A 14,936-nucleotide genomic window follows, 5' to 3' on the forward strand; every position below is an offset into this window, starting at 1 on the left:
AATTATAAAAAAAATTTTTGGGTTTTTAAGTATGTAAATGTTTTTTAAATAAAAATTTTTAAATGTTTATATGTATTAAAAATAATCAGGGAATATTATGTGAAATAAGTTAAACGAAAGGTTGTAAAAAAAGCATGAAAACCAAAACCTATGAATATGAAACTTGTCGGTTATTAAGCAATTTTACAACAAAATTTAATGCCACAAAAAAATATTTTAAATTTTTCGATTTTTATAACTTCCTCCCAAAAAATACTCCAATTTCCGGCGATCCTTTTTTAAATGTACCGCCCTTTCATAAAATATTAAATTTGCTCGGGGGCGACCATTTAAAATTTGCCGATCCTATTTTGTCGCTCTTTTTGTATATATCCAAAAAAACATCATTTCTTATATTTTTTCATAATTCCTTTCAGATTTTAATAGACTATACATTTTTTTGGGCATAAATCACTAGAACTGCCCTTTTGCCGGGCCATTCTTTGCTCAAGACAAACAACCCTCACATCATCAAAGGGAACGATCTTATGACTATGCTAAAAAAGGGTCTTGGACAGGGGTTTTATCAAGATAATTTTCACACTATGTAGGTTATCCGGGAAAAAGAAAAAATAAAATATAGTATCAAAATTTTGCTGTTAAATGTCTTGAATCTTTCCCTCATTTTTCTTTATTTTTTTGTTTTTTTTGTTGTTGTAGCAGTACAGACAAGTACTCTACACAAAATGTCAAGTTTGTTTTATTAAATTTACAAAAAAATACATAAGTTTGGCAAGCATTTATGAGTTATTGTTTAGTAACAAAAATTAGGGGGTTTTAGCCAAAGTCAACAGAATGGTAATTTATTTACTATAAAGGGATGTTTTTTAAATTTATTGCTCAAAAATTGGTTCAAATTGTAATTAGAAAGACATGTATTTTCTTGTAGGGGTCTAAAATTTTTTTTTGTCAGCCAGCCATTTGTTTCATCGTAAAAAATTATAAAGAGTTTAAGCCTAAAGTTTAATGTTAACTGATTAAGATTTGAAATAATTTTTTACATAGTTTATTGAACCCCAGAATTGAAGTTACCGGGGTGTTTTAGGGATTCATCGGACAGAATATGTTTTAATAAATAAAAGATATAAATACTTTAAAACTTTATCAAACTTTTTATTTTGAAAGTACAAGTTTGACTGAAATACATCGGGAAAATGGCCCACGCCCCCTCTAAATCCCTATGATTTGGGAATAACTTAGTCAAACTTTCCATTTGTGTAAAATTATTTAAAAAAGAGGGGGAATTATTTATATGGTGGCCCTAGCTCCATTTTAAGTGGCAAAATTTTTATTTTCATTTTTTAAAATGCCCGGGGGGAACTTTAAATCCAGAGTTTTTATATCGAAATTTTTAAAAATTGAGGTAAAAAATCTTTTGAAAACTTATGTCCGAAAAGGCAATTCAGACAAACCAATTTTTTCTTTTTGCATAACAAATAACCACGCAACATATTTTTATTTTAGGTAGCCGCGGGGCCTTTTAAAACGCGTTTTTTTAAAATGGGATGCTAAAAAAACTGAGTTTATTAAAAACCCAAAAACTCAATTTTATTGGGAAGAAAAAACTTTTATATTATGGGTTTTTTTACTGAATCTGAAATGAAAGGAAATTGATTTAAATGGTTTAAAAAATTTTTTTAAGTTTGTAGGAAAAGTGTGTTTGAGGGGTTATTGTTGTAGTTAGTAGTTTTGTTTTTATGAGTAACCCTTGATTTGAAGTTGGGGGTATTTATGTTGGTTAATTTTATTTTTTTTTCTTTAAAAGTTTGGTATATTAATTTTATTCTGCATAAAAAAGGGGCATTTTCCCGCCGGACATTTTATTAGACCTGTAAGAGACAAAAGTCGCGTTTAAAAATTAAAACTTTTTTTTAATTCCTCGTTTTTTTTATGACAAATGGGGAAAAAAATATGAAGTGAAAAAAAAACTGAACGTAACTTTCAATACTCTCAAAAAAACAAAGGAAAATAGTACAGATTGAAACGTGAAAAGGGAGTAAAGATGATTTATATGGCCACTGCCAGATTACTTGTCGACTCGTAATAACAAGTCGCTTCAGACAATTATCAAATTCGAGAAGAAAAACCAAATGTTAAATTTAAAATTTCGTTATAGAGATGGAGTGAAAATAATATCCCGAAATTTCCTTATGACAAAAGAATCAGATCGGTATGACTTTGTCTGTTGGTTTAAAATTTTCCAGTTTGTATTTGTGCCGTTTTTATAATCTATCTTGTCACTTTGTTTTTTGCCATTACATGAAATTTTGGGGGTTTGTCGTGTAGACACAAACCAAAACAGACCATCAAATGCAAGAGATTTCCCATTAGAATGTTTTTTATTATCGCATTATGCAGAAACACCTTTTTTTTTTCGTTTTTTTTTGGACGATTAATGACGCACAAGGTAAACATTTCAGGCACCTATAAAGTCCACATTTTAACGTAGCACAAAAAACCGGGAAATATTTCAGACACCACAGTCATCAAATTTCTGCACCCGATTTGACCCCGGACGGGCGATTTCCCCTTACGATTTTAAAGATAACCCCTCATTTCTGTAAGGGAAGTTGGCATTTTACTTTCGGAGAACATTTTGTACGGTACAAAATCTGGGAAGACCAAACAAAAAGGGGCATGACTGTAATCAATTGATGTTAGTTAAATATATGTTACCTTCTACGTTTTTTTAAATTCCCCAGCTGAATTTGCGCCTCTTGCAACAATTTAAAATGTTCAAAACCCCTTGTCATTTTCTTTAAATAAGTCCTCAAGTTCAATTATTTGAACAACTTTCCTTATTTTAAACACACTTTGAAAAACACTGGTGCTAAGCTTATGATTTTTTATGTTTTCCATTTTTTCTGCAAAAGATCAAAAAAAACAGATTTAATATTTAAAATATGAAACTTTTTTACTGTTATAAACACTTGCTAAAAATGTGATCGTTTCCCTCTTATTAATTTTAAACTGGGTAAAAAGCTATTAAATTATCCTCATGCGTACGTTTTTAAAAAGAACACAGGGCTTTTTAAAAAGAGCCCTACATTTTAAAAAAAAAAGGGCTGAAAAAAAGCTCCTATGAACGACATTAACACTTTATTTTGACAGCAAACTACGAAGATGATAAATATTACGTGACCCCTCATATATTTAATATAAAGAAAAGCTTAAAAAAAAAGATAAATAAAAACGTTGTTCTATCCCTACTAAGTCGAAAATAAAAAAATATCTTTTTCTCCTATCACATCAATACGCGACTTGAAAATCACATATCCGCCCCGTCCGCGTCGGATCAGTTCCGCGTCAACGATTTGTTATCCAAATGTCTCGAGAACGTCTGGTGTGATCTCATTTCTTCTTCAAAGGCCCCGGGAACTTTGTAAACAGCGTCGGTCTCTTTGGCTATTATTGAAGATGAAAATTATCCCAAAAGTATTTCCCCGGGGTATTGCGAACAACTTTGCAGCGTCTGTAATCCGTAAATTTTCGACGGAAACCCTTTTGGGGTGGGATTTTAAAACCCCGGGGACCCATCCCCAGCACCAAAATACTGTACATTGGGCTACAGAATAATAAAATAAATTTTGTGATTTTGAAAATGAAAAAATTAACTGCTTGCGGCCCAATTTGGGGACAATTTAAAAAATTTTTAGTGTTCATCAAAATAATTTAGCAATTTTGAATATTCTCCCATCCAATATTAAATACTATTTTACTACTGTATATTAAATTCATTGTGCAAGAAATGAACACTCCCCCAAATACCTTTCCGCATTTTAATTTGGGGGTCAAATCTTTGCGGTTCCATACTGACTTTGGCGCCCGGGGCAGCCCCCGTAGCTTTTTGAAAGTCCGCTTTCATGTGTCTCTATTGACGTTGCGGCGCCGTCCATTTTTTGCTTCCTCCACGCCACTCGTCTTCAGGGACTGGGGGCCTTTGAAAAGGGTAAAATCTTGAAAACCAGCCACGGAAAACGCAGTTTTCCCCCCCGCTCAGAGCTTAACGTTTCTGAGGTTTTTTTCCCTATTTCTTTGAAAAATTTTTAATGTTTGGGGAATTTTCTAAACTTTTTCTTGTGACGACTTTTTAAAATTCAAGAAATGCGACCTGTCTAGACAAAATTTTTTATTTTACATTGAAAGGGGCCAAAGACTCATTTTTTTCAATGCGTGTCACAAACACTCAAAAAAAGAATCGCAGATTTGTTTAAAATTTTTTCGGCTGAATTTTTTTTATTAAATTTTACTTTTCCCTGCGTATGACAAAAAGTCACTGGGGCCGGTAGCGCGTTACATGGTTGCATTATATACTGTTACCCATACAAGCTACCCATGCTAATCTAAACAAATCAGTCAAAAGAAAAAGGTTTACCCTTTTAATGGTACCATTTTTCAACATGTTGCAGTACTATAAAAATTATCTCCAGCTACGTAATTGTTGATCACCCCTCGTATGTGTATTGTTTAAAGCTATTTTGTTAATTCCTTTATACTTTTAAATCGTTCGGTGTTCTGAGTTCCACAGTCCACATACAGTACATTCGGTACCCACGCCACTTTGATCACAAAAAATTAAACAATGTTTCTTACTTTGGCTGGGCATTTAAAAATTTTAACTAATCCCCAACATTAACTTGATGGGTGGAATCTAGAAATTTAAGAAATGAAACGGATGAAAAAAAGCAACACAAACTTACACATTTTGGGAAAGTAAGACGCTGCGTAAAAATGCCCTTTTTGTGGGCTAAAGCTATAATTATTATGCTTAATTGTGCTTTAATACAAAAAAATGTTTTAAAAAATTTTTAAAAGTCTGGGAGCTAGCTTGTGTATTTTTCCACTTGCCAAAATTGTTTTGTGTCAAAAAAAGAAAACTGATTTTCTACCCGTATTTAACAAAATTAAAACATTTCCCAAAAAAAACTCCCTATACCTTTACTCTGTCTCATAGTTGCGCTTAATCTTCTAAGCAAAAAATAAAATTTTTTACCCATTAACCTTTTTGCACACAGTACATTCTGCGTCAGCTACAGTTCGGTAATTTCTCACACTTTAAAAAATAAATTTTTCGAAATTTTACGGTTTTAGGGCCTTAATTACAAAAATATATTTCCCCTTGTTCCTTTCTATCGAAGGGTTTTATAAATGATTTGAGACAATTTAGCGCCTAAATAATCTTTTGTTTTTCCTATATACAATAATACTTTTTTAAAAAATAAAAAAAAAGCATTTCTTCTACATTTCAATTTGTGTTACTATTGATAATTTCAATGGACATAGTGGCTCTTTTTCCTAGCGGTTTGTAAATTTTCAAATTTTTTTTAAAAGGACAGTTTTCAATCTTCTACCCAAAAATTGAAAGATTTAACATGAAAGATAAAATTCTTTTCAAAAGTCTAAGATCACCCAGCAAAAATCCCATAGTGCAGAAATTTTCATTTTTAAAGCAGTTTTGCCGGGGGGGAACTGAAACAAAAGGAGGGCAAAATTTTGATAGACAAAAATTCAAGAAGGGAAAATCATTCTAGTCACATTCGAAGTCATACCCTTGGCGACTCGTTGCTGCCATTTAGTCTTTATATGAAGAAAGAACCACAGTTTGTAATTATTCTTTTATTTTTGTTCCTGGGGACAACAAATAACTAATATTTGAAGCTGCGCAATGGGTAAAGGGCCATTTTCCCCCAATCGGAAGGTCGAAGATTCGGCCCTACAAGGTGGACCTTTTCTGAAGAGAACTGTTGGTTTTTCTGACAGCTATCAAAAAAAAGGGGATCCAACCTACCTTTCTGGTCCTCATAAAAACGGACCGGGAAATAATGATTTTAATGTAAGGGTTCTATAAGCCAAAAAGCTTCCCTCTCAGAGTGGGGACGGTGACACATACTAAAATAACACATGCCCCCCTTTCTTTTTTTTTGCAGTTTTTTATTTCCTTTTTTTGTCTTTGAAGAGATGTTAAAAATATTTTGAATGCGTTTCGCCCTTAGCGTTCGAGAACAAAACACATAAAAATCGGGATTGACATTCTTTCTTTCTCATATGTTTTCGGCCTGAAACAAAAAGGGCACGTTTAAAATTTAATTGGTCCAAATTCGTGAAACCCAAACTACGCAGGGGCACACAAAAACACACAAAGCGGCAGTGTGTCGCCCTGTTATGTTCGTGTATTCGCACTGACACACAAAACACGACGGGCCCTTAAGTGGATAGTTTGTGATTTTTTTTTCTTCCTTTTTCTGGGGCCCCTTTTACATATGCGCAATAAAAAACTAACAGGGATAATTAATTAATTTAATATTGCCTATAAATGGGGATAATACTACTAAATATTCAAATTTTTTAAAATTTTGCCTCTTTTAAACTTTTTGCTGTTTAAATGTTTAGGTTTCAGTTGATTTAGAGTCTTTTGAAATTTATTAACATATAAAAAATAAACGAAACTGTGTTAAATTTTAAAAACTATTAAGACATTTTTTAGTGTGTTAAAACACAGGTATAAAAAAAAGAAAAGACACTCCAAAAACCGAAGGTTTTTCTCTTTAACGCAAATCTGATTGAGTTACCTAATTAGTTTTAAAAAAAAAAGTTTTTTTCGAGAATCGGATTTTTTTTTCTTTTAAAATGTTAAAATTGAAATGAAATTGTTAAATCGGGTTTTGGATTTGTGATGGGGGCCCCAAAAGGAAAAAAGGCAATTTTGGGTTTTGGGGGGAAAAAATGGTTTAAAAGGAAAGGAAAAATTTTTTTTGTTTTTTTTAGTTTATTGGGGGGGGGGTTGGGGAAAAAAAATTGTGGTTATTATGAAAGAAAAATTAAGGGGGGAATTTTGGTTAAACCCAAAAACCCGGGAAAAATTTTATTGTTTTTATTTTTTTTTAAAAAAAATTTTGTAAGTTTAAGTATTTACTCGAATGGGAAATGGAAAAAGGGAATGTGGTTGGTTTTTTGTTTTCCCCCCCCCCCCGGAAAAAAGAAGAAAAGAAAAATTAGTTATAAATTTTTTTTATTTGAAAATTTGTTTTTTGTTTTTGGATTTTTGAAATGGGATTATTTATTTATTTTAAATAAAAATTTTTTTGTTTTTTGCACCTTAGTCTTTAATTTTTAATTATTTTTGAACATATTTTTCAGGGGAAATAAAGATGTTTGAAGCTTTTCATTTATTGCCATATTTTAAAATGCTAAACAACATATAAAATCTATTTAATTTTTTGAATAAAAAACCCATTAAATTAAAATTTAAATAATCTGATATTTTTTTGACTGCAGACAAAATGCAAAATCTGATAACTTTCCCACTTCGCAAAAATTTTGGGATCTGAAAACAATTTTAAAAACGAAAATAATAAAAACCCTGAAAGAATCAACACCGCTGTGAACCTTTTTTGTCATATAATTCGTAATTATTTAAGCATATCATTTTTTTAAATATAGACTTTTCTTGAAATATTCGTTTTTAAAAATCCATATAAGGGGGTTTTTAATTTGACTAGTTTTTCACAAACAGAATGTTTTTTCAAATATGTGATACAATCGTTCAAAGGGCTACCTTCTTTTTTCAGCAAAAGTAATCATTGATTGTAAGATATCCTCACATGTCAAACTACAGTCCACCGTGGAACTTTTTTCATCAATGTTTTGATACAAAGGGCCCTTTTTAACTATTTTTATTTTTTTTTCTTCACCAACATTTTTTTTCTTTTTATTTTCTTTCTTTTCAACTACTTATGTAAAAAAGCTTTTCAAAAAGGAAAGTAAAAAACTTAAAAAGGGATTTAATTTAAAGGGAATCTGTAGCAACCGCAGGTTTTATAAGTGTTGGGATCATAGCCCATTTATATAATATCTGTTTAGTAGAATTTTTACTTAAACAGGTACCGGGCCCGATAGGCTTTTTTCATTTTTTTTTCTTCTCGACATACCCAGCTGCAATATGCACGTTGGCGCTTATGCTTCAAATGTATTCTAAATATTTTTTTCTAACTTCGCAACAGTCTTTAGTGGTTCACAAGGGTGAACAAATCTAAATTTTATAGTTCTGATCCTTTGTAATCTGTACTCCCCTCTATTTACTTTATAATAGGAGTTCCGTTTAAACTTAATTTAAGTAGCGTGTTGAAATGTTGCACATTAACGACTTTGATAAAAACAAGATTGCTATTATTTTGCTCTCTCACGTTTTTTTATCCCTTGCCGATGAAATCAGGGGGGGGGTGGGGTGGGAGGCCTGAACTGATGTTGTCATTTTCCCTCTTTCGTCCGTCCCCCAGCCTTCCTCAGAACTGCAGGTCGCAGCCCTCCTCCAAAATAGCAGGGAAAAATTTTATGAAAATTGAAATAAACATGAACCAAAATACTGCGATTTCCCCTCCCAATTTTTTTTTGATTGGGCAAAAATTTCTTGAGTTTATGCCCCTTTATTTAATGAAAAATCCCGTTGCAGCCATTTTTCATCACAACTGGGACAATTTCAGAACTTAAATAAAATTTTAACCAACATATTCGATGATGATATTTTTTTCAAAAACCTTCCATGAATATTTTTCAACATGCAAAGTTGTAGTTTCCCCCCCCACTCCTCCACCCCCCCCTACCTGCACCCTCCCCCCATCATGCATCACCCCCCCTGAACACCCTTTTATTTAATTTTTTAAATTTTCCCTCAATTTTGTAATCAACATGTGAGTTTAGCACCCCACCCCCATCCCCTATGCCCCCCCCCCAGAAAACTTCATTTTTTGTTAAATTTTTTTGACTATAAAATTATTTGCTTTCTAGTAACATCTTTAACTTTTTTTGCGATATATTTTTTTTTTCATTCTCCCACAGACCCTTCGGTGGGGGTACCAATTTTTCGAATTTTCTTTTTTCTTGTAGGTATAGTGGATAACGGGCTGGACTATAATGCCCCGTTCGGATACTACTCCCCCTCGACGCTGCATCCTGTATATTTTTTACACTGGTGTTTTACTTAATTTGGTACGTTTCCAGCAGATTAAACCCCAACTGGTGCCGGGGAGGTTTATAATACCTTGCTGAGCACCCTTTTTTTATGAAATTTTTTCATCAATTCGATGTAGGTCTTTGGTGACTACCCCCAAATACAAAATTTTACCTTTTCAAGTCCATTTCAAAAAATTTGAAGCTGACACTGTTTTAAAGAAAACGTTCAAAGAGTTCTGGAAGCAAAATGCATACAACCAACAATGGTTAAATGCGTCTTTTATAGGATTTAACATAAAACCCAAAATTCAAATTTACTACTGCGCCAAAGAATTTTTTATCCCAAGGGACAAACTTCACATACTGCATCTCAATCATGTGAGACTATGCTCTCCACAATCGCATTTCGAGATAGGGACGAAAAATTTTAGAAAGGGCGGATATTCGATTTACGGGGGATCAGACATACAGAAAAATAAAACTTGTGGGTTTTTTCATCCAAGCTTCGCCAAAAAGAAAATAATTTGGGAAATAGAGAAGCACACAATATCATATTTTTTGCTAAAATATTTCAGGAATGTTGCAAGAAAAACAGGTTTTTCAGAAGGTATGGTGAAATATATAAAAAAATGAGAAACTTTCTTTTTATTATTTCAAAAAAATCATTTATTAAATTTTCATTCCATTAAAAGACTTCTGAAAAATTTTTGTAAAATTAAAGGGTTTTGAAAGAGGACACAATTTCAAATACCAAAAAAACTTATAAAGTTGTCTTAAACTAAAATTCACAACGATAATCGTGATACAAACTGAACCCGGGTAATTTTTTACTGCAGGTTCTTGTGGTTGAACCGGATTTGCGAAAACATTAGTTTGGTAAACAAGGCAAAAGAAAAAATTAAAGTAGCAAGGTTTTAACACAAAAATAAAACCAGGGGTACAACTTTAATTAAAACAAATTTTAAAGCGCTTTCATGCCATACAGATTACTTATAAAAGATAAACTATATTCTATTATAATTTGATAAATCTATATAAATACATAAATTTTTTAACGTATTTTATACATACAAAATCAAAAAAAACAAAAAAAATAGTAAATGCTTTTTTTTAGTGACATTTTTAAAAGGGGAAAGGTCATTCTCTTCCACATTTGTTACTTACATGCGGAAACAATAAATACTTAGAACTAGGATAACTGCTTTTTTGGGAAACTTTTTACAAAAAAATTCAAAATTCATTTTAACAGCGGGGCAGAAATTCACTTTCTCATCTTTTTTTGTAGTTAACGCCGTTTTTAAAACAATTACAAGTTTTAAACCCAGCCACGTAACACAACTTACCGTAAATTTGATTTGTTTTAATATGGAAAATTTTACTTTCAACCCAAAAACGCAAAAGCGCAGGTTGGTTACCAAAAACTAAATCGATTAAAGACTTCTTTTACAAACAGGCTTAAAAATTTAAACTTCTGTTATGATGATGTTATTATACAACACTATCATTTTGAAAGAATTGGAGTTCGCCCTCAATCTTAAAATTTATCCACTCCTTTTTAAATAATTTTATTTGGTGTAGACAAAATAGAAATCAAAAAAATTTAAATTTTGTCAACACCACCAAAAAATTTATTTATCAACTAATACATCTTGAAAATAGAAAAAAATAGCAATAAATCATTTTTGCAAATAAAACGGTAAAGATCTAAATATATGAGATACTTTCCTTGAATTGGAGCCAGATTAATAACTATCTTAGGTAAATAAGAAGTTTATAACATCTAAATCAAATGAATGAAGTATTGCCTTTGCAGTACAACAATCCCATCTGGAAGGTGCACATATGAAAATCTACACATGTTTAAGCTTATAACATTCGTATATTAAAAAGTATTAGATTGCAAGTTAATAGCATTTCTTTTTAATTTGAAGGGAAAATGTGGAAAAAATAACTAAGAAATTATTATATTAAAGGGATTTATTAAAAGCAAATATACACCAAAATTTTATTTTTTCAGAGTAAGCTACTGTGATCATTCACCTTCCCCCCCCCCCCCCCCGTCCATTCGTTTAAATAATTTCTCATAAAAACCAGCTTATTTTTGAGAAACTTCACAGGATGTTACATAGATAGTCGTACTTTAAAATTGCTCAAAGAGTTTAACTGCATAAAATCTCGTTGCTTTTGCAATCGAAGGAAAATCTTTAAACAATTCCTTTCCAAAACCACGGTTCAAGGCTATTATTCTATTTGGCATGAAGCCTAATAAGTGGTCTTCTGCCAAACTATTTCAAATTATCTCCATGGTCCAAATATGACAACATATGCGACATACTGTTTTTGCCCTGTCCGTTCGCAGTCAGTCCGTCCGTCACAATTCATTTTCGGTAAAAATCCGGAAAACGATTTGACTCAGAACCTTCAAACTTCAGTGGATGGCAGAGCTTATAGTGTAGACAACCTCTAATGTTTTGGGGACACTCCATCAAAGATCGAGGTCACAGGGGTCTGGACATGGAAAACACTTTTCGATCAATAACTTGAGAAACTACTTTCACCCAGAATGTTGAAAGTTCATAGAACGATTGGACAAACATAATAGATGATCCATATTAATTTTGAAGTCACTGATAATGGTCAAGGTCAAAAGGGTCAGAATATGGAAAACCATTGCCGATCAATAACTTAAGAACCACTTCATCCAAAAAGTTGAATCTTTATATGATAATGGACATGCACCGTAGATTACCTCTGTCGATTGTGCGGTCACTCAATCTAAAGTCAAGATCATATGGACCAGAACATAGAAATCTATTTCCATTCAGTACTTCAGAAACCTTTTTACCTACCATCTTTAATCTAAATAGGGTGTTGGGACTTATAGAGAAGGTGACTCTCCCATTTTCTTCATAAATTTGTTTTTAATATGATGCTCTATGATCATGCAAAATTCAAAAAAAATCTTTCCGCTAGTTTAAATTTTCCAGTGAATGCGCACAAAGATGCGCATTGGCAACTCCCGGATACGTCTTTAAGCAATGAGTCTTTGTGCTGCGCATGACAAGTCTCCTGATGATGGGGAAGGGACTATTTGTGCGTAATAGTGTTATTCCTTCATGAATTGAAGAGTTCATGCAATGATAACCTGAAAAAAGACTAGCTCCTAGACTATGATACATATGATGATACATACTATGATTAAATGTAGCAACTAGCGAACTGAGCTAGTCTATATCCTATATCCAATATCATAGTCTAGTACAATCCGAAAATTTACAAGCCTAATTCTATGTTTATTATCTATCAAGGTCAAGAACTGACCACAGTCTAGCAAATTGAGATCAGTGGTTCACTGCCACTTGTTTATGCAACTCAGTGAGACCATGTGGGCCCAGTTGTTCGAATGTTCGAAACTATAACCGGCTGTTAAACAAACATCCGGTTAAATTTTAATTCAAAATACTGTTGGTTTTTTTTGCGGGAAACTCGAGTATGACGTTTAGATTGTATTTTTATTGTATAAGAATTGTCAGTGTTCATAATCTTTAACTCATACATTTATTTTTCTAAGTCTTTTGAAATGTCGGAATGTAACCATAAACGTCAATTAACCGTTAGTTTAATCGTATGTTTATGTTTGGAACAAATGGACCATAATAGCTGGGGTTTACAAGTGCAGGAGTCTGTTGAGTTGAAATTTGTATCAGAAATGAATTTCATTTCTCTGTACTATGATATAAAAGATACACATTTACTATGGCTTGTGATTAAATGGACATGATTGATTAAACTGTAATTGAACAATAAAGGAGTAAAACAGATGTGTGTTTAGGGGTAGGGGGCGGGGGCGGTGCGTGTGCGTGTGCGTGTTTCTCGAAATTGTAGTGGGAAAAGATAGCTTTTACGATATTTGCCTTACAACTTCGAACGTTAAAAGTTCTAATGCACATGTAATAAAGTGGTATCATTTGTTGATGTATTAAGGTTCAGGGGCAGAATAAATGCATATTTAAGTGTTGTATTTGAAGGGCAGTAATACACATGCACGGGCATATCTTCCTCCGTGAATATTGTGTCATTTTGAATTGTACAGAAATTTCTTCCATTTATTCTTATCCTGTATTCTGTTACTTAGAAGGTCTATGGCTTTTCTGAATTTAATGCAGGTGTCACATTCATTGGAGGAAATTTCAGCTTTGATAGTCTATATGTAAATACATGAGGGCATACTTTTTACAACAAAACTGGTATTTGTGCAGAAAATAGAAACGTTACATTTCAGCTTATAATTCTTGCAAGTTACTTATGTGTGTAAATTTCGCATGTTGCCTATTATATACTTCAATCAACTCCAGTTAGTTATCTACTGCTTTAAAATATAAAATATCACATACTTGTATAATATTTTGTAAAATTTAGCAGAGCCAAATCTTTTAAGATAAAATTTAATTGATTTGTGAAAATATAATGGTAATACATATAGACATTTGTTTTAAAGAATATATGTGTATACTTTTATATAATACATTGAAAGCGCTAGTTATCTTACCTCATTACGCAGTTTATTTGCTATTTTGTTGATAATATTTAATATTTATATATATCATTTGAACAAACCAGTTGGCAAGCACAATACAGTATCAACTGTTTCATTTTACATAAAAAAGCTTGATACTCTGAATACAAGTAAGCATTTTGTATTTGGCATAAAATATATAGCTGTGGGAAATCATAATTATACCTATCCGCCTCCCTTTTATTTGAAAAATGCCACGTACCAAATGCCAAATATTTATTGCGAGATGCTAAATTTTAAACATTTGGTCATATTTGTCAATACGATGGCAAAACAATACTACGGAAGGACGGTGTGTTATGCTAATTGTGGAATGCTATATGAAAATAATTTGATAAAATAATAGCATTTAGCATTCAATAATTGGCATTTAGCATAAAGTTATTGACATTTAGCACTAAAATTGACAAATGGCAATAACCTTGGCACACCGGTCCTCGCTACAAAGCTGGATGCTTACATCTTTTTTTCCCATGTTGGCATGACTGGTTGAATATGCAAGTGCTTTAAGTCACACTCAATCGACATGATGCAGATTTGTATCTTATAAAATCAATGGACGAATAGCATTCTCTTTCAGCAATAACCATTAGATATTTGAATTGTTTGCATTTATTATGAGAGCACCAGCCTTCAATGTATGCATCAATCATCTTAGTTTTGTTTTTATCAATCTTTGTTAAGAAAACAAGCCAGTCTGAAAGTCAGCTCAATCCCCCGCCATTGTTATGGATAATAAAAGAGTAAACCTTTGACCTTGAGCTGTGACCTAGACATTGAAGTGACAAGGCTGACTCATAAATTTTGTACATCGTCTTTATAATGTGATCATTTGACCCAAGTTCCATGAAAATCCTTTATGGTGTTTCGGAGATACAAAGATTAAACCTTTGATCTTGAGTTGTGACCTTGACCTTGAGTTGACATGGCTGACCCATGAGTTTTTGATGAGGTTATTGTTTGACCCGTTTGATGAAAATCTTTCAAGTGGTTTAGGAGATACAGAGTGGACAGAAAATAAAGGCTCAAAATTTGACCCTAAGTCATGACCTTGACCTTGAGCTTGCAAGGCTGACTCATTAGTTCTGCACACCGCCTTGATGAGTGTGATCATTTGACTAAGAACATATTCATCAAGAATATTGGCTTTAAACAGTTATAATTAAAAACAAATCTTGACATACCTATATGGAAAGATTATAAAGAAGTAAATTTCATTTACACAGGCTATTTCAGCAACAGACACAATTTTGTGTATTTTTTAAACGTTGAACACTTTTCTTAACGAGATATATACACGTCTGATTCCTACAAAATAATATTTATTCATATACATTGCAAATGCAAAGACTATAATTACGTTTCTTATCCA

Source organism: Mercenaria mercenaria, chromosome 16 (assembly GCF_021730395.1).
Source record: "Mercenaria mercenaria strain notata chromosome 16, MADL_Memer_1, whole genome shotgun sequence".
Lineage (NCBI taxonomy): Eukaryota > Metazoa > Mollusca > Bivalvia > Venerida > Veneridae > Mercenaria > Mercenaria mercenaria.